This window comes from Felis catus, chromosome B2 (genome assembly GCF_018350175.1).
Source record: "Felis catus isolate Fca126 chromosome B2, F.catus_Fca126_mat1.0, whole genome shotgun sequence".
Classification (NCBI taxonomy): Eukaryota; Metazoa; Chordata; class Mammalia; order Carnivora; family Felidae; genus Felis; species Felis catus.
Genome location: NC_058372.1, coordinates 28812570 through 28836877, shown reverse-complemented (window position 1 = coordinate 28836877; position 24308 = coordinate 28812570). Strand labels below are relative to the sequence as shown.

Here is a 24308-nt window from a genome sequence, read left to right as displayed (position 1 = left end):
CCTGAGCTGGGACCAGGAATCAGGTGCTTAGCCAACTGAGCACCCAGGTGCTCTGTGTACTCTGGTTTTAGAGACTTAACTTCAAACTTCAGCATTGCCACTTTTTAACTGGGTGACTTGGCAAGATTCTGGGCCTGTTTCTTCATCTATAAAATAAGAATAATAATAGTATCCACATTTTAGAGTTGTTTGTGTGAGGATTAAATAATTAATACATATACTGTGCTTTGATTATCAGGATATGGTAAATACTCTACAAATATGACTAATTTTTATTTGAGTTAAATCATAATTATAGCAGGACATGATTCCTAAGTGAAATTATTATCTGAGATCGCTCTAGGGGTGTGAGGATTACAAATTTTGTCTGTACTTTTTACCTAATGAATTTTTAAGAAGTGGAGCACCTTGGGGCATTCCCACTGACGAATGACTCCTACACACAGGCAGAGCACAATTTCCCTAGAACGTTGTGACTAGTCTTCCAGATCGGATGCCACTCAGAGGAACACCTTGCACGTTTCAAAAAAGTAACTTCCTTAATGCACATCTGCTTGGTTTTCCTTCCTCTCTCTCCTCTTTGTTTCCTTTTTCTAATTCTACTTTAAACCTCTTGAGCATACTAACGAGATTGAGAAAATTTCCCCAGTCCCCTTTTTAACTGCAACATGATTCAGCTTATCTCTGATCATTCTTTTATTCTATTATTCTGGATACATGGGTTTTCTTTCATTCTGGATACATGGATTTTCTTGACCTTTTTAGGGACAGAGTTCTATGTGCTTGTCCTATGTTACTTACTGTGATACCAGAAATAGACTATGATGCCTATAGTATTGCCTTTTTTCCCCCTAAAGCCACACATTAAGGGCATTTTTTGTATACTTAATACCTTCGGTATAACTTCTTGTGCTTTATTAATCTCAAGCTTGGATTCAGAGGGAGAATAATTCTCATAAGAAGATTAGTTAGATGCTGAGAGAATATTTTCAAAACCACAAAGCAATTCAGAGCTAAAATTGGTATTTGATTTTTAAGATTTTAATGCATTGAATTTCATGTGAGAACAAAATATCAGCAAGTACAAGATAGCCTAGTTATTTTACGGTGAAATTAAAATTCATATGTTATCAGAAATTTCATTGTCCTTCTGCACTCTGTGATAGATATTAGCTGAGGTTTCTGTGATGCAGTTGCATGTGGTAAGAAGTAATAAGAAGAAATGTGATGCGTAATGGCAGATGACTTTGTTTTGTTGTATTCTCTTCTAGAAAGGTGGTAGAGATCTTAATGGGAGAGAGAAACAAAAAATATTTTATTTTAATTTTTCAATTTGAGTATAGTTGACACACAATGTTACATTAGTTTCAGGTGTACAACAGCAATTTGACTCTATATTATGCTATGCTCACTACAAGTGTAGCTATCATGTGTTGCCATACAATGGTATTATATCATCAACTATATACTCTATGCTGTGCCTTTTATTCCCATGACTTATTCATTCCATAACTACAAGGCTGTATTTCCCACACCACTTCACCCATTTTGCCCTTCCTTCCTCCCTCCTCCCCTCTGGTAACCATCAGGTCATTCTCAATATTTATAGGTCTGATTCTGCTTTTTGTTTTTTTAGTCACTTGTTTTGTTTTTTAGATTCTACAAATGAGTGAAATCATGTGATATTTGTCTTTCTCAGTTTGACTTATTTCACTCAGTATAATGTCCTCTAGGTCCATCCACATTGTTGCAAATGGCAAGATCTCATCCATTTTTATAGCTTTGTAATATTCTTCTCTGTGTGTGTATGTGTGTGTGTATTCACCACATCTTCCTCATCCATTTATTTATCAATGGACAATAAGGTTGCTTCCATATTTTTACTATTGTAAATAATGCTGCAATAAACAAAGGGGTTCATGTATCTTTTTGAATTAGTGTTTTCATTATCTTTGGGTAAATACCTAGTAGTGGAATTATTGGATCATATGGTATCTATATTTTTAACTTTTTGAGGAGCCTATAACCGAATCTTTATCAAAATACCAACACATTTTTTCACAGAACTAGAACATATAATACTAAAATTTGTATAGAACTGCAGAAGACTCCAAACAGCCAAAACAATATATTGAGAAAGAAGAAAAAGGTGGAGGTATTACAACTCAAGATTCCAAGGTATATGACAAAGCTGTTGTAATCAAAACACTATGGTACTGGCACAAAAACTAAACACACAAATCAATGCAATAGAATAGAGAGCTCAGAAATAAACTAATGTATATATGGTCAGTTAAGCTATGACAAAAAAGGCAAGAATACACAAAATACAGAAAATAAGTGTTAAAAAATAATTGTTTCTAGAAATATGAAAAGGTACCAAGAATTAGAGGATAATATGGAATTACTCTTAATGTTGTTAAGGATTATGGTGGCTTCTGATGTCATTGTGTAATGAAATAGAAGGAGGGCACCTGGGTGGCTCAGCAGGTTAAGCAGCCAATTTTGACTCACTGTTTGTGAGTTCGAGCCCCATGCCAGGCTCAGTGCTGACAGCTCAGAGCCTGGAACCTGCTTTGAATTCTGTGTTTCCCTTTCTTCTGCCCCTTCCCTGCTCACACTGTCTCACTCTCTCTCTTAAAAATAAGTAAACATTAAAAACAACTTAAAAATGAAATAGGAGAAAAATGTCATGTCTAAATACCTAATACCAAAAATATTTTAGCAAAACTAAAATAAAGAGATAAGAATAAAGATGGATGACTCACACTACTTGATTTTAAGAATTACTATATCAATAGCTACACTCATGAAAATAGTGTGGTATTGGCCTGAAGATAGACAAAAAGATCAATGAATTAGAATAGAGACTCCAGAAATAGACCTAACAAATATGGTCAATTGACTATTGACAAAGATATATAAACAGTTTGAGAAAGGAGAGTCTTTTCAACAAACAGTGTTGGGATAACTGTGCATCCATATGCCAAAAGATGAGCCTCAATTCACACCTCATACCTATACCAAAGATAACTCAAAATGGATCATAAACTTACAGGTAAAACATAAAGGATCCTTTAATACGTAGAATCAAAACTAATACAGCTGCCTCCCTCTCTAACTTTTTTTTCCTTCCCCTCCCCCATGGTCTTCTGTTAAGTTTCTTAGGATCCACATAAGAGTGAAAACATATGGTATCTGTCTTTCTCTGTATGACTTATTTCACTTAGCATAACACTCTCCAGTTCCATCCATGTTGCTACAAAAGGCCATATTTCATTCTTTCTCATTGCCATGTAGTATTCCACTGTGTATATAAACCACAATTTCTTTATCCATTCATCAGTTGATGGACATTTAGTCTCTTTCCATAATTTGGCTATTGTTGAAAGTGCTGCTATAAACATTGGGGTAAAAGTGCCCTTATGCATCAACCATAAGAGACTCTTAAACACTGAGAATAAACTGAGGGTTTATGGGGGGTGGGAGGGAGAGAAGGGTGGGTGATGGGCATTGAGGAGGACATCTGTTGGGATGAGCTCTGGGTGTTGTATGGGAACCAATTTGACAATAAATTTCATATTAGAAAACAAAAACTTCTAGTTATCCCTGAGTTCATGGGCCAACCAAAAAAAAAAAAAAACAAAAACAACAAACAAACTAATACAGCTGAAAGTAGGTTGTGTTTTTTCAGTTTATTTCACTGCTTAATAGCTTATTGGACAAAGAAGAGGAAGTATATTAATCAATAGCAAGGGAGGATGAAGTGGTATGTTTCAAAATGGTCCATTTAAGTTATCTAGATAGACCATCCTGTTGCCAGTTCCTTTGTTGGAATCCTATCTGAGGTTACAATGGGTAGGAATTTTCATCAATGTGAGCCACCCTGATTATTCCTCAACATATCAAAACACAATAGAATAGCAGCAGGCTGCAATAAATAAACAAATAAATGAAAAATAGATAAAATATAAGTGGTTAAAATTCTTAACATAAAAGTCTCCTAAAAGTCAATATAAAAAGCAAAAACAACTCAATTTCAACAAATGGATCCTCAGCAAAGGATATGAGTAAGCAATTCACAGAACTGCAAATGGCTAATATGCATTTTAAAAGGTTCTCAGTTTCCTGATGATCAGGTATATGTAACTCTAATTATAAGGTAGCATTTCCACTTACCAGATGAACGAAAATTAAAGATTGCTAGTATCCACTTTTCAAGCATGATCTGAAGACTTTTTGCATCAGAATCATTTGGTGGGTTTATTTAAAAGGCAATCCCCAAAACTTGGAAACAACCTAGATGTCCTTTAATGGTTGAATGAACTATGGCACACCTACACCATGGATTACTGCTTAGCAATGAAAAGGAGAAACTATTGATATAGGCAACTACTTGGATGAATTGCATGGGCATTATTCCAAGTGAAAGAAGCCAGTCTCAAAAGGTTACATACAAAATTAGTCTAGGCTTGAAAAGAAAAAATCAATTTTGAGAGAGAAAAGATTGGTGTTCACCAGGGATTTGAGATGGTGTTAGGGTGCAACTATAACTTGATAGCATGAGGAAATATGTTAGGGTAATGAGACTCTTTTGTATTCTGATTGTTACACCATCAGGTGGTTATGCAAATCTACTACCTGTGTTAAAAGTCACAGAACTGCATACTCCACCTCCTCAAAAGTCACTTACTGTGTGAAAATTAAAACAAACAAACAAACAAACAAAACACATATATGGAGCCCACCTCAGACAACAATCAAAATCTCTGGGCAGGTGCAGTTCAGCCAGTGGCCACTCCTAACAAGCTCCCAGTGATTCTTCTGTATACTAGGTTTTAAGAAACACTGGCCTGTCATAATTTTTATATGAGTTTAAATTTGTACAACATTCTGGAGGATCATTAGGAATATATAACAAAATATAGAAGGTGTATACACTTTTTCTCAGCAATCAACTTGTAGAAATATATTATAGGGATACACTCACAGAAGTTTGCAAAAACATGTACAAACATGAACACCAGCAGCAATGAAGCAGTGAAAATTAGGAACAACTTAGATTTCCATCAAGAGCAAACAATTAAATAAATTATGTTTTAGCTATATTGTATATTTGTAAGCACATAATGGAGGAGAATACACCTATAATTTTATGTACTTATTTACATTCTGATGTATCTGGAAGGGACCCTTCAGGCTGTTAGTGAACATGATACAGCTTTAGGTAGTGGCTTTACCCTCACCCATCCTGTCCTCTAAAAAGAGAATGAGGGGCGACTGGGTGGCTCAGTCAGTTGAGCGTCCGACTTCAGCTCAGGTCACGATCTCGTGGTCTGTGAGTTTGAGCCCCGCATTGGGCTCTGGGCTGATGCCTCGGAGCCGGGAGCCTGCTTCTGATTCTGTGTCTCCCTCTCTCTCTGCCCCTCCCCCATTCATGCTCTGTCTTTCTCTCTGTCTCAAAAATAAATAAACGTTAAAAAAAATTAAAAAAAAAAAGAATGAATTGCTTCCATTTAAACAAATAGGGATCTCTCTCATACAAATCTAGCTATGGCATTGGTGCTTCAGTGATAGAATTCTCACCTCCCAAATCCAGATATGCAGTTCCTCCTGAGGAATAAGGCCTGTCATCCACAGCCTGGCCAAGCAGCCAGTGTAGGCACATATACTCTGGGCTTTCTCTCTACCACACTGGAAATCTTAAAGTTTGACTTACATAATAAGTTTTGGGAAGAGGTAGAGAGTCCTTCAAATTCTGTGCTTTTTTTAATGTATGTGTACCTGTGTGAATTAAAATTGATATGAAAATTCTAATAGAGACATATAAATTAAATTAAATTAAATTAAATTAAATTAAATTAAATTAAATTATGTTTTCATTATTGTTATTATTCTTGGGCATCTTCTCTATGCCTGGGGCTTTACACATATTGTGTCTAATTCTCACACTAGCTTTTATGGTGGATTTTATCAGCCCTCTATGTAGATGAAAAAACTACAGCACTGGGAGGTTAAGTTTCTTGCCCAAGTCTCCCTGCTCCCTCCTCACTCAGGAAAAAGCAAAGGCCCTTCTCTTTTGTCCCCTAGGCTCTGCTTGCCTTTCCAAGTAACACTGTTCTAAATTGATAAGCCAAAAATTCACCCAGTATATATTTCCATCTTTTCACATTAATTAAACACATTTTTATTGAATGTATATTCTGTAACAGAAAGCAATCTGTTCATATACTATTTAATATTTGAAATGAACATCATCCATTCAGTTTTCTGGACGTCCTTTGTGATGTCTCCTAGCTGGTGGCATGAGAATTCTGTTGCTTGTCTACAGGTCTCATCCTTCTGATTTGGTTATCTTGTCTACAGGTCTCATCTTTCTGATTGGGTTATCTCTATTCTGATGGGTCAGTTTCCTTGCTTATCAGTTGTTGAATATTTGAATATCACTCCTGGTTACATGACTTTTGCTTTATATCTATTCCATGATATTCATAACATCTTCCTCTCCTTTTATCATTATTGCTAAGCTGTTGTGCCTTCAAAGTGTGACTCTTGTTGTTTCTTCTGTCTGAATTTGCCTTCTTTTCTACTCCTTTGACATACCTAATGACCGTTCAAGCTTCTGGGCTCAATTCAAGTCCCATCCTTCTGAAAGTCTTTCCTGCCCAACACAGTCCACTCCCTTGGGAGTCTTGTAGTTCCCTGTTCTCCCCTCTATCATGGGCTGTGAGTTTCTTGTGTGTGTGTGTGTGTGTGTTCATATCATCATATCTTCCATACAGAGCAAAATTCCAGTGACACGCTATGTGCCTGATGCATGTTTCTCGACCTAGCTGGAGATATGCCAGATGAATGGCACTTACAACTGACTGAGCAGATGGGAACAACTCTGATTTAGTGGACATCAGAGCCTAGACTCCAAGACACCTTCTCTCACCAAGTATTTGGAGGAGTGGCCACACTTACACCAGAAGGAAATGAAGAATGGTCCTGGAAAGTCTCTCATAGTTTCACTACATTCTGATGCCTCACTGGTCCCTGATTGTGGCATAATTTCAACCTTGCCTGTGAATTTGTTTCAAACAAATCAGGAGTCTAGCCTCCATCCCTATCTTAATGCTCTAACACCCCTTGCCCTCACTACTTCAGGTACTACTTAATATTCAACTACTTATTCAAATCTAGAATCAGAAATTTTGGCTATGTTGTGAGATTGTTATTTTTACCCCAAATATATTTCTGGGATCCACAAAAGCCCATAAAAAAGTAGCTAGAAAAACCATAGCCTTAGCAAGCTGGTTCCCCTAGTGCCCTTCATTATCATTTAAGGAAACAGACCTTTTTCCACTCTGCCTATCTCTTCTCCCATCCACTCCCTAACATCAGTTTTGCATTCCCAGTTTCCCTCAAGGAATTTTCTGAAATTAAATATTATCTCATTGTCTCCAACTCAATATGTCTTCCCTCTCAAAACACAACCCCTACTTACTGTCTCCAGTCTCTTCTCTTCCTGGCTTGAACCTTTGGCATAATTTTTGACTCACCATCCCCCGAGTCTTCCTTCCTTCATATGTGATTAGTCATCAAGTCACAGTATTGATGAGAAACTTCCTTCATGGCAACTCTTAGATCTGCTCTTTCCTTTTTCATTTTCTTGGCCACTGGCAATTGTAGGTTCCTCTTAACTCATGCATTTTCTAACTAGTCATGTCCACTGGCAAGACAGAGCTCAGATATCACCTTCAGAAATGTTTCATTATTTTATGATCCTCTGGATTCGCCTATGTATACTTCATTAAATACCTGCATGTATCCTTGCCTATGAACTCCTCAGGGCAGGGTCCTTTTTCAATTTCTCCTATGATCCCAGTACCTGGCACATGGTGGGTGGTCAGTGAATGCTTATAGAATGGATGTGTACTTGTAGGAAGTGGGGGGGGGGGTTAGATGGAGGGAGGGATTATTCCATTAGGATACTCATTGATGTCCTTGTTTCATGTTTTGATTCCAGTTGAAACTAAGAGTTCCCAACTTTTGGGGGATCTGATATAATTTACAGAATCTCTCCTCAAAAGGATAAATAAATCCACAAAATAATGGCTATAATTTCAGGATCATAGACTTTCTGGGCCCTATCCATAATCTATAAGAAAGGAAGCCCTGGTCTATCCTTGCACCCAACTGGGAATATTACTGTCAAATTAATCTCTCTGAAATATGTTAAGAATATATATCAGAAATGTACTATTGAGTAGAGCAAGTCTAAATTTTTGGCTTGGAACTCATGGTTCTCTGCTAATTGACTATGTTTTTGTGCATCCATATGTATTTCCTCCTATCCCCAATATTTAATCAGGCCATTGACACCAGAGAGAGGTGTGTCAAGCTCAGAAGTAACTGCTACTGTCACGAAACTTTTCTGAACAGAATGGCCACCAATGATTTCTTGATGTGTTGTCACACACTGTTTCCCAGGGCCCCAGTTGCCTATGGGCTGGCAAGAGACCTGTAGGGAGGTCTGCACAAGAACTTACCTTTGTCAAACAACTTTCTTTCTCCCTGAAACTCATATGCTGTTTCCTTTATTCACAATGTGGCTCTTAGCTGAGGCCAATTTTATTCCCAGGGGACATGTAACAATGTCTGAAGATATTTTTGGTTGTCACAACTGGGGAGTGGGTGCTACTGGCGTCTAGAGGGTAGAGACCAGGAATAATCGCTCACATTCTACAATGCACAGCACAGACCCCACAGCAAAGAACTTTCTAGCCCCTAATATTGATAAATCTGAGGTTGAGAAGCTCTGGTATGCAGGGATCTCTACATCAGTAGTCAGTCCTCAAATTCTTCTTCAAGTCCCACTCTCTCAGAAAAACTTTTCCAGGTCCCCTCTAGTCTGCCAGATCTTTCCTTTCTTTAAATTCTGTCATTCTTAGCATCTTTCCCCACCTCCAACATACAAATTAGGACTTGACACTTAAACAGATGTCACCAAATCTTGCATTTGTTTTATTCCATATTCTCAGTTAGGTTATAAGATCATTAAGGAAAGTGATATTTATTTTTCTATAGGCCTAAGCCCAAGGCAAATGTGTAATAAATACTTGTTGACTTAAGTTGTTCCCTTACTCATAGAATGAAATAAAAATGTGCTTAAATACTCCTCATAAGGATTTCAGGATAGGGAAGCAGAGGAATATTGTTTAAATGTAAAAGGGAAGTTCTAGAATTTCCACAGAATTTAAACTCTTCTTATTCTGAGGAATATACCTGGAAGTGGAACTCAAGTATAAGCTAAAGTCACACTCTCCTCTGAAGTTTAAATAAAATATGGCTGAACCTCTCAGAAAGAACCGAGACCTTTTGGTATATTATGTGTTCAGAAGTCACATATGCCTCTACACATCTGCTCTACTAAGACCCCTCCTTGCCTTTCACCTCCCATGGCCAAATTCTCCTTCCTATCCTGGGCAGGCTCTGACTTGACAGTTCCTTTTGCCCAGTGTCCCCTAAAATCTCCTACATAAGGCATTTATATGTCTTTAAGTCTTTAGAGAGGGTTGGAAATACAGACCTAAAAATCAAATAGTAGGCAGCCCTATTTTTTGACAGTTCTATTTTTAAAAATCTTTCATCAACCCCAGTCTAAGAATTTCTCATAGACCTGCCTGCCTTTTGCTCCAGACCTCAATCTTCTGCTATGTAGCTCTGCACCTTCTCTGTCTTCCTTCTTTTTCCTCAACTCCTTCCTAGCCCCCACTCTTAAGTTCCTATGAGCTACTTTTGCAGAGCAACCAGAAATTACTGAAGCTTTACTTTCCCCATCCCAAGCAATCTAGGATGGTCTTACCCTAACAAATATTGTCTTCTCCCTAAAACAAAACAAAACAAAACAAAACAAAACAAAACTCTCAGTGTCTTTGTTCCTTATACTCCACAAAGACAGAGCTCCGAGTTCTGGTGAAGAGAAATATCAGCCATGAAAGGAAATGCTTCAGGAGAGACAAGTAATAGAGCTCTGCAAAAGAAGAAAGTGTGGCACAGGTATGAATTAGACCTGAAGAGCGAGGAAAGTTCTGTTAAGGCTGTCATGGCTTAGTTATATGTCAGCCACCTGTTTTTATTTCTAACCAAATCTTGGAGGGCTGGGGACACTGTTAAACCACCTACCTATGTGGCAGGGTCAGCCATCAAGCTGGTGTGAGTCCCTCTGAGGATGAGAATGAGGCCAGCACTACACAAAGCAGTGTTCCCTGGGGATGACAAAATGCCTTGTTTTGGCATGAAAGAAAAGCACAGACACATCATTTGGGTAGCACTCACTTTTGCTAATACATATACATACTATAAAGTTAATAAATCTTGTTTTGTAAGTGATATAAGCTCATTATAAAAAATTATAGGTGATGAAACTCACTCTTATTTTCACCATGAGAAATAATTTCTGGATATTTTAGTGTATTTCCTGGTCTCGCTGCGATAAATAGTTTCTGAATATTTTAGTGTATTTACTGGTCTAATGGGGGTCTTACGGAAATAAGGGATTTTCATCTCTAAGGAAATGCTTGGGTCAGTTTTACCACAGAAAAAAAGACTCTTATTTTACAGGGCCAGAACTGGATATCAAAAATTTCATCTTGACCTACTCCTAGAAGTGTCATGACCCATTCTTTAAGTTACTGTGTGTATCCCCTAGGAAATTCAGAGGATTTCCTACTCACCTTTCCACTTAAAGTTAATTTAGTTGTTCAATAAGTACTTACTGAATGTCCACTGTCATTACCAGACACTGTTCTAGGCAGTGGGGATACATCACAGAACAAGACAGACATAAATCTCTTCTCATGGAGCTCTTCTTGTGGGAGGAGATAGCAAGGAGATGAGCAACTCTCTTCAATTCTCTAGGTTCCAATCTTCTCTCTGGTCAAATAAATTGAGGAGGTAGTACCAGAAATTAAACATCTTCAGACCATGGGAAAATCATTTGAAATGCCTGTCTTAAATGGGAACATTTTGTTAAGGTTCCTTTTTTAATCTTTTAAAATTCTAATGAGCTCTGTATTTTATTTCCTGATATGTCTAAGTGTTTTCAAATATAAAAACAATGTTTGAAGTGATTTATCATGGAGTAAAACTGATGCTCTGTGAAAATGTGCCTTGATTATGCAGTGACTACGCACCTGCCCAGAAAGGCACTCCACCTTGAGAAGCAAGAATCTTCCCACTCTGATAGAACATGGCAATAATTTCTAATGATATTTTTCTTGACAGCCAGTGAAGTAGGCAATATATCCAGACACTTGGTGCCTGAACTGTGCAGAAGAAACCACTAAGTGGGAATAAATTTTCAGAAAAAGGAAGCTAAAGACAAACTTCCTATTTGTACTTCAATAGGCCCTGAGGTGAGCTCTGTTGCTTCAATCCTTGACACATTAAATTATTTAATGCGTGTTTTGCAGCTCCTCAACTCTTTTCATGACCTAAGATAATCCTCACAGTTAGTTTGAGATAGATAGCTTTGCTCCTGTTTTATAGATCTAAAAATACAATCAAAGAGGTAGGGTAACTTGCTCAAGGTCACACAAATAGAATATTCAAACAATGTCTCCTAATACCAAACTGTATGGTTCTTCCCTGTCTTATATATACTCTCTCTATGGAACCTAAAATTTCTTATTACTTTTCTTATGAAGAGTACAGGCATACTAGAAGAGCACAGAGTGGCTTTGTGTTTTGTTCGTTATTAGGTAGCAATGAAATTAAGCAAGGTAGCTAGTTGAAACCAAAAGGTCAACTGGGAACCAGCCCTCCACTGACCGCATCTTCCTTTGGGTAGTTTTATTGCCTCTAGATGAGCAGCAAGAGTCTATTGAGAGTTTCACAAAAATTTCTTGGTGTCTCCTGTGCAGTAGGTTCTGTGTTTCTGTGTCTCCTAGCCCCCCATATTCAGCCCCAGGCTGCCATCTGGCTTGTTTGAGTTGACCTGGCCCATACCCTGAGCCTTTTCAAATAGCCAGGATATGTAAATTCTTCTGGGAGTCCCCTAGGAAGAAGAAAAGTTTCTTCTTAGAAGAACTTCTTTAGAAGCTGAGTTCTAAAGAAATCAAAGTGCTCTTGATAAGGTGAGGGCTTTTCTCTGCTTCATCCCATAGCTGCTGGGGCAAGGTTGGGGACATGCCACAGTGTCTCCATCTGGGAGGTTTGGTAGGACACTTACAACATTCTCTTCCTTCTGCCTTCCCCCTCCTAGGCAGAAGCAGCTTCAGTTTCCTAATTTGTAAAGTGGGAATAATAATAAACCACATCAAAGGTGTTTTCATTTGAGTTTAGAGAATTCAGCCTCGATCATTATCTTTAGCTCTATTCTTTTCTACTCATGTGTCCTCATTTGAAATCTGAATCAACAGTTCTCAGAATAATTCAGGTTTGGGTGTGTGTGGTAGGGAAGGGGTTTGGGGAGCTGGTCAATGGTTTAGAATTTTGCAAAAGGTTGGAGCTGTCACATCGATTGTCAATAGAGGTGTGTGAGAAGCTCAACCACAGAACTGTCCTGGGAGGGCAGGGATGGGTGAGGTTATGCCCATGACTCTGTTTACCAGAGAGGTGAGAACAAGATGTACAGGGACCATGGACTCAGGAACACAGGAAAAGAAGAAGAGAGGGTAGGAATTTTTCTTTGGCTCATAAAGGAGCCTGTCTATGTGAAAGGGGAAATTACAAAGTTGACCACTGTGTAAATAGCTACATTGCATACCAATTTTCAAATACTGTTGAGATCAGTAAAAAGAGAAAGGGAAGAAGACCATATATGTCATGAAACCAAGCCATAAATAATGAAAGTACCAGTTACTCCCTAGTCAGTTTCTAACTGACTTTTTATTAGAGAAAGCAGGTATAAGCAAAAACAGCAAAACCAAAACAGCAGTTATTTTGTGTGAATAATAATCTAACATTATAGGATATTTCTACATTGATATCTATGAAGGGCCAAGTGTCAGCTGAGGTCTCCCTATCTTTGAAATTGAAATTTGTTTAATAGCTTTGTCTCTTTACATTTTGTGGGAAGTCCAGTAGCCCCTCAAATGCCTTTGTCTCTCAGGATGCAGGGACTGTCCTGGCCACTGCTGGCTCCAACACCAGTACTTTCTGAGCTCACACTCTCCCTTGGGTCTCAGTTCTCACACTGTTTTCATTACTCTCCATTACACAGATCTGAATGTGGAACTGATCCCTTTTGTGTGGATCCCATACTCCAACACCATTGCCCAAGATATTAGGTGTGTGGCAAAATATTGCAGGTTCAATGTAAGAGGGACTAGCAGTAGATATGTTCACACACCAAAATACATGCTCCCTCTACCCTTCCCACCAGCCTATTTCACTATCAGGCTATCATCTTTTGCAGAGTTCCTCTCCCCCACCTCTCCACTCTGTGTCCCACTGACTCACCTGCCCCCCAATTTCCTCCCCATTAGCCCCTTCCTCAGTCTCCCACTCCCTACTCAACTCAGACCTTCCCTTTGTTCATCAAAAACTCAAAAATGTCCCTGATGAAATTAATGTTTTTGTCCTTTAAAAACATTGAAAGATTTACAGATCCTTTGAAAACTTAGTCTTTTCCTTTTCTCTCTCCTTCATCTTTGTGAGAGAAGGCTCTCTCACAAACACAATGTATAGAAATTTTCTCATTGATATGAATTGTGTGTCCTCTACCTAGAATGCAGAACATAGAAAACAATAGTTTTGAGTAACCAATTTTTTTGCTTCTTCAGTAAGCAAAAATGAATACAACTTAATAATGCAGGAACATATCATTTGTTCCTGAAGCAACACTTGTATGCCTTCTTCATGTTAATACAATGTGAAAGCCTTTGCTCATTCTGTCTTCTCAACCCCAGCCCTTTCCTTCCTACAGCTGCCTTTTCCCTCCCATCCTATCACAGTTATCATCCTCCTACTCCTTCTTCCATCCATTGGAATCCCATTCTGCCAACTCCCAGGTTACCTGGCCTCCTGTGCTGGTCCTGTTTATTTTCTTTATACTCTATTTAACTATTTCATACATCTTTGTCTTCTCTTTTTGATTTTGGATGAATGGATGTCTTAAGCCTTCAGGAATTTTAAACCTGAATTAAATTAAATTAAATTAAATTAATTAATTAAAACCTTGCGGTCACCTACAAATATATACACCAGCAGTGATGTGCTCTTGGGTAAATGACCCAAATAGTTCCAGTGTCAAGTTCCCCACCTGAAAAATGGAAATGAAAATAATAGTTTTCTCATAAGTGATGCTATAGGGATTGAGATTATGTTTCAAAGAGTTAAGCATAGTGTTGATACACGGAAAGTTCTCACTAAATGTCAGCTTTTATTATGCTGTGCTGATGATCAAAATGGAAGTCATGGGCTGGGACAAGAGGATGAAGAAAAATTGACTGAATCAGTAAAATAACTGATGGGTCAAGTAAGGAGAAACACATCAGGTCAGGCAGTTATCTGAATTGTAGATCAGAAAGAAGCCTGGTTGTTAGCTTGAATTTTCAGCTTTTCAGCCTTACAGACCATACGGTTTCTTTGAAGGTTTCTAGCCACCAGGAGGAACACAGTGCATCTCCTCCCCACCCGCCACCCCCTACAAAGACCAGTCTTGGACAACAGTTAGAATAGAAAGTGATGACAATGCTCATTTCTCTGGCCAACTGGAATGGAAGGGGAATTCTCCCATGGATTATTGTAATTTCCCAAATTAGAAACTTGACCAAGTAGCCAGAAGGTTTGAAAGGAACCTCTGCTTGTCAACCCATGGCAACGTGGTTGGGTTTCAGACAGAGTATCATTATGAGCTTCTGATGTAGCACAGGCTGGCATGGAGCTCCTGTCCTGACTCAAGGAACCACTCAGAAACTTCTGACTCACCAGGACCTCTTCCTGCAGCTTCTCTGTAGAGTTCCCCTCCCCCCAAGGGCTAACCAATGATAAAACTCATAACCAACAGTTTCTAAAATGTCCTTGTACATGTAGGTGGTAATTGCTGTACTATTATGTCATCACATCAGCCCTATGAGGTGCATATATCTGTTATCCCCTTTTTACAGAGGAAGAGACCAGGCTGCAATCTGTAACTTGCCCAAGATCATATTTTGCAGGTAGCAAAGTGCGAACCCAATCTTCACAGCTCCAAAGTCCACATTCTTAACACTTGAATAATGAAGAATGAGTAGATCTCAGCCCACATAACTTAGGGTTAGGATAAGTATTATAGTAAACAGGTTAATGCCTATCTGGTATGATTGGAAAGGTAGAAAATAGCTGTGTATTTAAAATAATCAAGCAATAGACATCATACATATTTCCTAAAATTCCTATATTGCTCATTTCTTTTTCTTAGTATTTATTTATTTTTGGGAGGGAGAGACAGAGTGTGAGTGGGGGAGGGGCAGAGAGAGAGGGAGACACAGAATCCAAAGCAGGCTCCAGGCTCTGATCTGTCAGTGCAGAGCCCGATGTGGAGCTCCAACCCACGAGCCATATCATTACCTGAGCTGAAGTTGGAGGCTTAATCGACTGAGCCACCCAGGCACCCCCTTTTTTAGTTAAAAAAACCCTTGATGTTCATTTCTTTATATCAACACCTTAAGACTATGCAAGCATTATCTGCTAGGAAAGGAAATCTATTAAATATGTACCATGTATTAGGTAACTGTGCCACGACTCCCAGGTGATTCTTGAGCACATTAAAGTTTGAGAATCTCTGCCCTAGGGGATGTGTTTATTCTCCCTGTTTCAATAATCACTCCTTGTAAATGACCCAAAACTCTCTCTGTTCTCATTCCTGAGCTCAACACTCACTCTTCCTCTGGTACTCAACAGCCTCAAAAGTAAACATTTTTAAATCCAGACCACATCCTCTCTGACTTATCCATTCACCATGGATGGTACACTATCTCTGCATCACCTAGGCCAGAAAACTCAGTTACCTCGGATTTTCCCTTCAATTTGAGATAACCATTTAAGTCCTATATATTCTGTCTTTGGAATGCTTATTGAAACAGCCTTCTTGTGCTCCAATCCTGTGGTTGTATCCTTATTCCAACACCTTCGTTCTTCACCATGCCCATGACCAGGGCCCAGCTAAGGGCCTGGACTGATAGGCTCCTCTCTGGCCCCCAGTCTCTTCCCAAAGCCACCCCTCTCTACACCACTGCAGCTCTCATCACATCATTGCTATGAATGTACAAAGACTTTCCACACCCTCTATTAAAAAATTCCCTATCACTGAAAGCCATTTACAGTTTGGCTCTAGCCTATACCTCATACCATCTTCTCTCTACCCCCAGAGAAGTCCTGACTCTTCCTGCCCCTACCACAGCTCATGCAGTCCTCTCCTTTGGAATATTCTTTTCCTTCTTTCCATATAAATACTCTTTAATTTTATTAAAACCCTCTCAAAGGCACACTTTCACCAGGGCCTTTGCAGGTCATTCTCAAGCAGCTCTGTTCTAGGAAAGAACAGCAGACTTAGGGACAGGACATCTGAGCCTGAACCCAAACCTTCCACTTAGTAGCTGAGTGGTCACCAAGAAGCCAACACTACAAAATGGGATTCAAATGGAATGGTAGATACTGATATGAAATCATGGGAATCAAGATGACTTGGGGTCCAGATAGACATGTGTTTGAATTTCACCTGTACCCATTGATAACTACATGGCCACCATTAGATTCTCTAGACTATAATTTGATTTTCTCATCTGCAAAAATGGGAACAGTAGTATCTTTTTGGAGGACTTTTGTGAGGATTAGAGTTAACAAATATAAAGTGCTTTGTACATGACTCTCAATGATGGTATTTATCATTGTGTATTTAATAGTGCTTCTCATCCTACAAAGCATCATACACATTTACTATGATTATCTCCATCAGCCCTTTGCACCTTCCTAAATGTTTTTATCATTATTTTCTGTTTTCTACTTATTCTAAGGTTGTCCTTTCTCTTGACTAAACTTTGAGTTTCCTGGCCCAGGGATTGTTACAGAGAAACATATCAGGAAATGTGGATATAGTTAAGTTCAAGGAGGAAGAAAGAGCCCCTAGGCAGTGTGGAGAGTGGGAGGATGTGTTTTTTAAGGCACTACAACAGGGACCTGTAGGACAGCTGGAGGACAGTCTGAGAACTGCCGACACCTGAGGGGACAGAGTAGGTGAAGATCAAGTGTTTTGAGGATTTGCCAGTTTCACAATTTGTCTGGCTGGAGATGATAAGGGGCTGTGAACTGCCGTGCAGTGCAATGTGCATAATGGAAAAAGAACCTGCAGTCACCCAGGTTTAAGTTAAAATTTGGGTTCTGCTTTTAACTTCCTTTAGCTTCCTGAGCTTCAGTTCACCCATCCATAAGTCCAAATGAGAATAATATTACTTACTCCAGAGGATTTTAGAGAAGATAAACTCTATGTGAAGTGCTTGGCATATAGTTGAGTGTGATAACTGAGAGATTTGAAGGAACATCGCCAAAGGGCAGGATTAGTCTAATTTTTAATCCCAAAGAAACTCCACCACATTACACCATATTTTTGGTTATAGGAAATCCCCCTCATGGTCCCTGCCCTCCCATGGGTTATTAACACAGATGCCAACTACTGGAAGTTATGTTCTAAATCATGTGTCATAGACACCTGCATTCAGGTCCCCACAAGATAGAGGGGTATTGGTGAGGAGGGAAGAAGGAATGCAGGGGACTCTGGCTGCCATCCATTCTTGTTAGAGCCCAAAGTGAACTGAGAAGTCCAACAGTGGTCAAATTATTCCTGAGTTAATGGTGAAGGAAGCCTCAAATTCATGCTTGTCTGACTTTAAAACCCAGGCTTTCCTTAAGGTCACATTTTCTCAAGGATGAAGAAGCCATAGGGCCAGTAGTTGAGAAGTTTGCAGTCTATCACAGCTTTCAGAGAAGAAAGAAGCTAATTGATTGATACGATCAGAAGGAACACCATGTGCCCTTAGTGACCAACAATTAAAACCAAAAAAAGCACCTAAATTCTTTTTAAAAAATTTTAATGTTTACTTATTTTTGAGAGAGAGAGAGAGGGGGAGAGAGAGAGAGAGAGAGAGAGAGAGAGCATGAGCAGGGGAGGGATGGCAGGAAGAAAGGGAGACACAGAATCTGAAACAAGCTCCAGGGTCTAAGCTGTCAGCGAGCACGACACAGGGCTCGAAGTCATGAACTATGAAATCATGACCTGAACCAAAGTCAGAGGCTTAAATGACTGAGCCACCCAGGTGCCCCAAAACACATCTAAATTCTTATTGATCCACCCCCTCTTGCCAAATCTTGTTAGCTGAAGAGACCTCCTACCCTTTTATTCTCCCATCTAAGAAGAAGAACAGAACAAAGATCTGACAAAAATCTCATCCTGTGTCAGTTTTTGGGCATGGGGAGAAGTGAAATGAGTAGGAAAGGATACAGTTCTCTGGATGTCTGAGTTATTTACAGAAAGCCGAGCAACTGGAGTCAAGGAGTTGCCATGAAATTTCTAAATCCCATCATACAAAGTAAGTGTGATGATGCTCTATGGTGTGGGAATCTGATATTATTAAAGGGAAATGCTCTGTTTTAGCCTCAGCAGGTATACTCAAGGGGGATTTCAACACCTTACTACTCTGAAGGGCTGGAAAGCAACCAGGAGAAACATCATGAATTCCCCTGGGGGGTGGTCCAGTGGAGGCTCACAATTTGATACTGATCTGTTGACATGAGATCAGATCTGCTGATTAGACACTGGCTTTCACCACTTAACATGTTTAATATCCTCATGGTGGCACCCAGTTACTTTCTGACAGATTTAACCCGACAGAAAAGACCAGGTTCCAAGAAGGGACCTTTTGCTCTTAAATGGGCAGCATATAGAGTATTAGAACTGGAAGCAATCTTGAAGATTTAGTTATTCCAACCCTCCCCCTCATTTCAAACCTACAAAATAGATAAAAGGAACACCTAATATCCCCTTCATCCTAGATTGATTGATTATTAACATTTTACCATATTTTTACTCTTTCTCTCTCACAAACCATTTGTAACTTGAACAATCTTATCATGTCACCCCTAAAAGTTCTGCACATACTGCCTAAGAACCAGCACATTCTCTCACATAAACCACAATACTACCATCACACCCACAAAATTTAACATATAAATTGTTAAATGTATTTTAATTCAAAGAAGAATATGTTGAGAGAAAACTAAATTCATAGCTTAATTCCAGTTACTGAGAAATTTAACCTCATGTTTCTTCAGCCTGGTCGACTTGAATCAGCAAAGTTTTGATTTTGTGTTAATGAAAGTCTGTAGTTCTGCCTTGGCCTCCATAAATTCACCTCACCACCCTGCAGATGTTGAATTTTTCATATTGTAGGCACAGGGACTCTAAGACACAGACTCAGGTAAGGATGAATCCTTTCTCATTTAGAGGCTAGTTTCTAGGTTCCTCGGGTAAAGTCATGAAATATTAACATTAGACTAGCTTTGGAGAGGTCTGGAAACTGGAGGGAAGCAAGACAATTCTTGTTGATTTAAAACTATATATAAGTTATTTCCATTTTGTAGAAGCTTCTTGTTTTAAACCAAACACAGAGCAGAGCATCATGCAGACATATTTTCCACATTAATGTTGAGCACTTATCTGCTTTGTTTTCTGAGGTGACATTTCTAATTGAGGGTGCTAGTAATGCTTCTTCCAGTTTCCTGTAAATGCCACTGTGGGTTCCACTTAGCTGGTTGTGTGAAACTACAACTGAGTGGTAAGGAGAGGCACAGTGATACCAAAGAGAGAGAGAGAGAGAGAGAGAGAGAGCAAGTAAATGAAAAAGCACATCCAAATAGCTAAATTTGAAAAGGCCACAAAATGAAACAAGGGTTGGTCATTCAGTAAGAGAGAGAGACTAGCAACTTTAAAAAAAAATAACAAGTTGCCAAAGACACAAGGAAGTAATTTGCAACCTTTAGCAAGCATCCTTAGATGAAGACTTAGAACACTCCTAAGAGTTTCCTAAAAAAGATAGTGAATTTAGAATAATATCTTGCCTTTAAGGAGTGAGATGCTCAATCAAAGGATTGAGGAACATTTGAGAGTGGATGGCACGGTCAGCAGACAGTTTTGCCACTTGCTGCATAAAAGTCCTTAATTTCAGTTATTTAAATGCATCTATGGGGAGAATACACTTTCTGATAAGAAAGGAAACTTACTTTTTTCAAAACTCATAAAAATTGTCAAGAATTTGTAATTGCCAGAGCTGAAAGAGCTGTATTATCAAAGGAAGTGAAGTCTCGGTGGTTCTACGTATATAAGATGACTAACAATAATAAGAGAAAAATGAATGAACTTTGCATACACATTGACAAATATGAAACTTCTACTTTGGTTCCTTTCCTAATAATTGTTTTTATTTGTCCCAATATTTTCCTCAAAAGAAAATAAGTGCAAGTGGGTTGTAAAAATAGATAGGTGGTTCTGTTAAGGTAGAAACTATCGTAAGGAGTATTTTGTAATGGCCAGAATGAAAACATTAAAGAATGTATGTGAGCTAAAAACTTTGCATCAATACTCATACTTTAGATTCACTTTTTAAGTAGATAAGCAAAGTTTTAAGAACTTTTAAACATAGTGAATCTGTACATCTGGAAATCCAGATAGTTCTATCTATTTCAGTAATAAAATGGGCATTAACTATAGGAGATGAGTATGTGTTTCTGAGATTTTCTTTGTGTATGTGAAGGGTCAATGTTCTTTTCCTTTCATATGACAGTGGAAAATGACATAATAATACATCCAACTATATAATTTGCTGCCATTTTTTCTTTTTTATATTTGTCTGACATCACACATTTGACTTTCCATGTCCCCATGTGGTCAAGGGAGCAGAAATTCTCATAAGTCCTTACATGGGGAATCCCCTTCCCTCTGCCCCCTCATACCTAAAGGCAAAGCAATCAGATGCCTGTAGCTTGACAAAATTGGCTCTAAAAAGAAGCACTTTTTATCCTGTGAATTTTCTTATAAATGTGGAGGTACAATTTCTTTTTGGTGAAAGATTGCACAAAAGTGGCTGAGCAAGAAGCACATTAAAATTACACTGCTTATACTATTCATGCTTATAGCTTATGCTGTTCATTCATAGCTGTCAGAATTCAGGCAATTGTGTTTTGCAACAGTGACAGTAAACAAATCCTTCCTCACTTTCTGTCAATTTTCCAACAAGTTCTGGGAAGAAGGAGTTGGCTTTGACCAGTCCAACATTCAGTCCTGTTTTTTTGTGGTCTCTCCATAGTCAGGACACAACATTCAGTTATCAAAACAAACTTATACTCCCACTTCAAATATAGACTTTTTGTTATGTTCATTTTGGTAGATGATGATTCTCTTGAAAGTATTTTGAGGAAAATATTCTAACCCATGTGGCCTTTATTAGGCTTACTTGGTACTTAACTCATGGAATTTTACATTGTTTTGTTGTTATGTCCTGCCCCCACAATGAACGTTTAAAGTCTTCCAGAGAGAGGGGACCAAAGTTTCATCAGCACCCAGCATGGCCACCTGCGTGTAGTGGCCATATATTCCATATCCCTATGTTGGTGGTAATTATGGCCACTCTCTGCCACATTACTCCATCACATCTAAATATTACTTAGAATATTTTGACATGCAAAACCGGAAATCACTCATTAGAAAACAATAAAAAAACTTCCAGTCACTTTAAAGCTCCTCCTTCTTCTTTCAAAATTCTCTGAACAAGTTGAAAATGAGCACATTTTCTGAGGAACACAAGCACTCCATTTCCCTCTTTTAAATTATCAAAGAACATAGAAGAACTTTTGGAGCTGCAGCTAAAGCAACTATGAATATAGAACTCCTGAGACTGCTCCAGATCAAGCAGATATCCCTGTATCAACCCAGATCCAGAGCCTGACTGATCTTGCCCTAGCCAACCTGAAAGCCAGTGGGTCTGGTCAGCTGGACACAGGGTACATGAAGCAAATGTCATTCTTTATTGGCCAGTGGTGCCCACACATCATCTTGGAATGCCTAGAAGTGGTTTTTCTCTGAATGTTTGCACTGGAATAAAAAAGAGATAAGGAAAGGCTTATTATAGAAAGGGTGGGAGGAAGCTGGCCCCAGGGAAGCAGGTGGTTGGTTGTGGAGTTCACAGTGTTTTTGTCGTGGAATCCACTTATCTCCTATGGGCTGAGGAAAAAGCTAACATTTTATAAAATATTTCAGCAAGGCACCCTGCCCAATAAAGATGTGAGCTGCCTTCTCCCCTGGCATTTGTCCTAGTCATAGCTGTGTCTCACCAACCCATGTTCCACCATTAATTGCTTTCCCATAATTGGCTGCATCCACGGGGGTTTATAATGTTATGATGTTTAGGTTCTATTGCAGACAAATTGAATCTGAATCTTTGTAGATGGAACCCAGGCTTCTATTTTTAAATTTTTGATGTGTAATTCTAATGCACAGCCTAAGGTAAGAACAACTGGGCTAAAATGGCTGATGTTATCCTAACCCTCTTTCTAATTACTGGTTTTGGAACATACACGTGACTTTGTTCTAGCCACTGAGACATGAGTATAGGTCCACTAGAAGGTTCTAGAGAAGGATCTATCACTCCTAAAGAGGAAATGGCAGTTCCTCTGATTTCCCTGGATGTGACGCCTGGCAGAGCAGCTACATTAGAAGACACTAGAGTCTCAAGAATCACAGCGTGTGCAATCAGAACTTGATGCACAGTGTCTGGAGTTTGCTTAACTCTGAGCTTCTTATGGCAAGTAATAACACATTGCCTTATTATTTAAGCTTGTTTGAGCCACGGCTGGGGCTATTTTGAGAGAAAAACATTATAACCAATTTGAGTATGTTTACTCTGGCCCTAGAGGAAAAGCCTGGGAACTAGGTACCCACTCTCAGCACCCACGTCTTATATGACTTCCTGCCAAACATTTTATTTCATTCTATGTGTCCCCCATCTACAATGATGGTAGAATAAGAGCAACCACAATCCAGATTCTAAAAGGTTTGTGAAGGCTTCCTGATGCAGTCTAGATGGGAAGGGGATGAGGGGCATAGGATAGGGTCTAGGAGTCAGACTCCAAAGGCTACAACTCTTTGGAAAACGAAGATGCTTTCTTCTGTATGCAACCAGTCAATCAATCACCTAGGGTAGGGAGCCAACCATGTATCAGGCCCCACATTAGGTATTGTAAGTACATCTGCTCACTAAATCTTTACAACAATGCTATAAGGTAGATAAAATTACCATCCCATTTTTAGAGGAGGAAGGTAAGGCCCAGAGAGGGGACACAGTGGTAAAGCAGAGTTGTAACACCTTATTTATTTATTTATATTTTTGAGAGAGGGAGAGAGACAGTGCATGTGCATGAGTGGAGGAGGGGCAGAGGGAGAGAGAGAATCCCAAATAGGCTCTGGGTTGTCAGCGCTAAGCCCAAGGCATGACTCAATCCCATGAACAATCAGATCATGACCTAAGCTGAAATCAAGAGCCAGATGTTCAACTGCTCAAATGACTGAGGCACCCAGGTGCATCATTAACACCCTTTTTAGTTCAACATGGTGGTTTGGTATATACTGGGTGCCCTCAGAATGCCCTGCCAGTATGGTGGATGAAAAGACACTGCCTGCTCTGGGCATTAGGCAAACAAAAGATCTCAATCTTGCTTTACAAGTTTCTATCTGAATGACCTTAGCAAAATTACCTAATCCTTGAGCCTAGCCTCTCTCATATGCAAAATGGGGATGAGAAAATCTATCCCATATTCACCATACAAAAGTAATTAATTGAGGGCCCAGCCTGCCATCAGTACTTAGCAAATGTTAGTTGTGTTCTGATCACACTCCCACTCTAAGTGCCCAAGGTATTTACCCACCACCTATGGGAAGTTGTGATAGTTACTGAAATATCAAAGTGCCCACATGACAGGCACAAATGAGGAAAGAGACATGAGTCCTACACAATGTTGTAGTGGAGAGAAAGGATGGAGCCAACTGGAAACAGTGTCTTGGAACAGAAAAATCTGGATCTGAGCAGATAAAATCCATTGACAGATCCTTACTTGGATGTACTGCTAAGGAAGAGGGGTCTAAGACATCATGGTCTATATTGAAGGGAAAACAACTCCTGTCGTGCTGTAGTTCATTAGGGCCAGACATGAGGCAAGACTGGTTGATGACTTTAATATCTGTGATTAAGGCTTCTTTAAAATTGTTAGGTCTATGGGGGGACAGCAGTACAAAA

General features: G+C 39.1%; 1 long non-coding RNA gene across 4 annotated transcripts in view; it reads right to left on the bottom strand.

Moving 5' to 3' along the window:
• Positions 1–564: 564 nt before the first annotated feature.
• Positions 565–24308, bottom strand: part of LOC109499610 — a 146926-nt gene continuing 123182 nt past the window's right edge. For 2 of the 4 annotated variants that reach the window (XR_006597638.1, XR_006597640.1), the window contains 4 exons: positions 14006–14126; positions 10764–10920; positions 5587–5784; positions 565–1286 (listed from right to left, as the gene is read on the bottom strand). This is a non-coding gene — a long non-coding RNA (uncharacterized LOC109499610). The remainder of the gene's footprint in view (positions 1287–5586; positions 5785–10763; positions 10921–14005; positions 14127–24308) is intronic. The other 2 variants (XR_006597639.1, XR_006597641.1) reach the window with 1 other exon arrangement.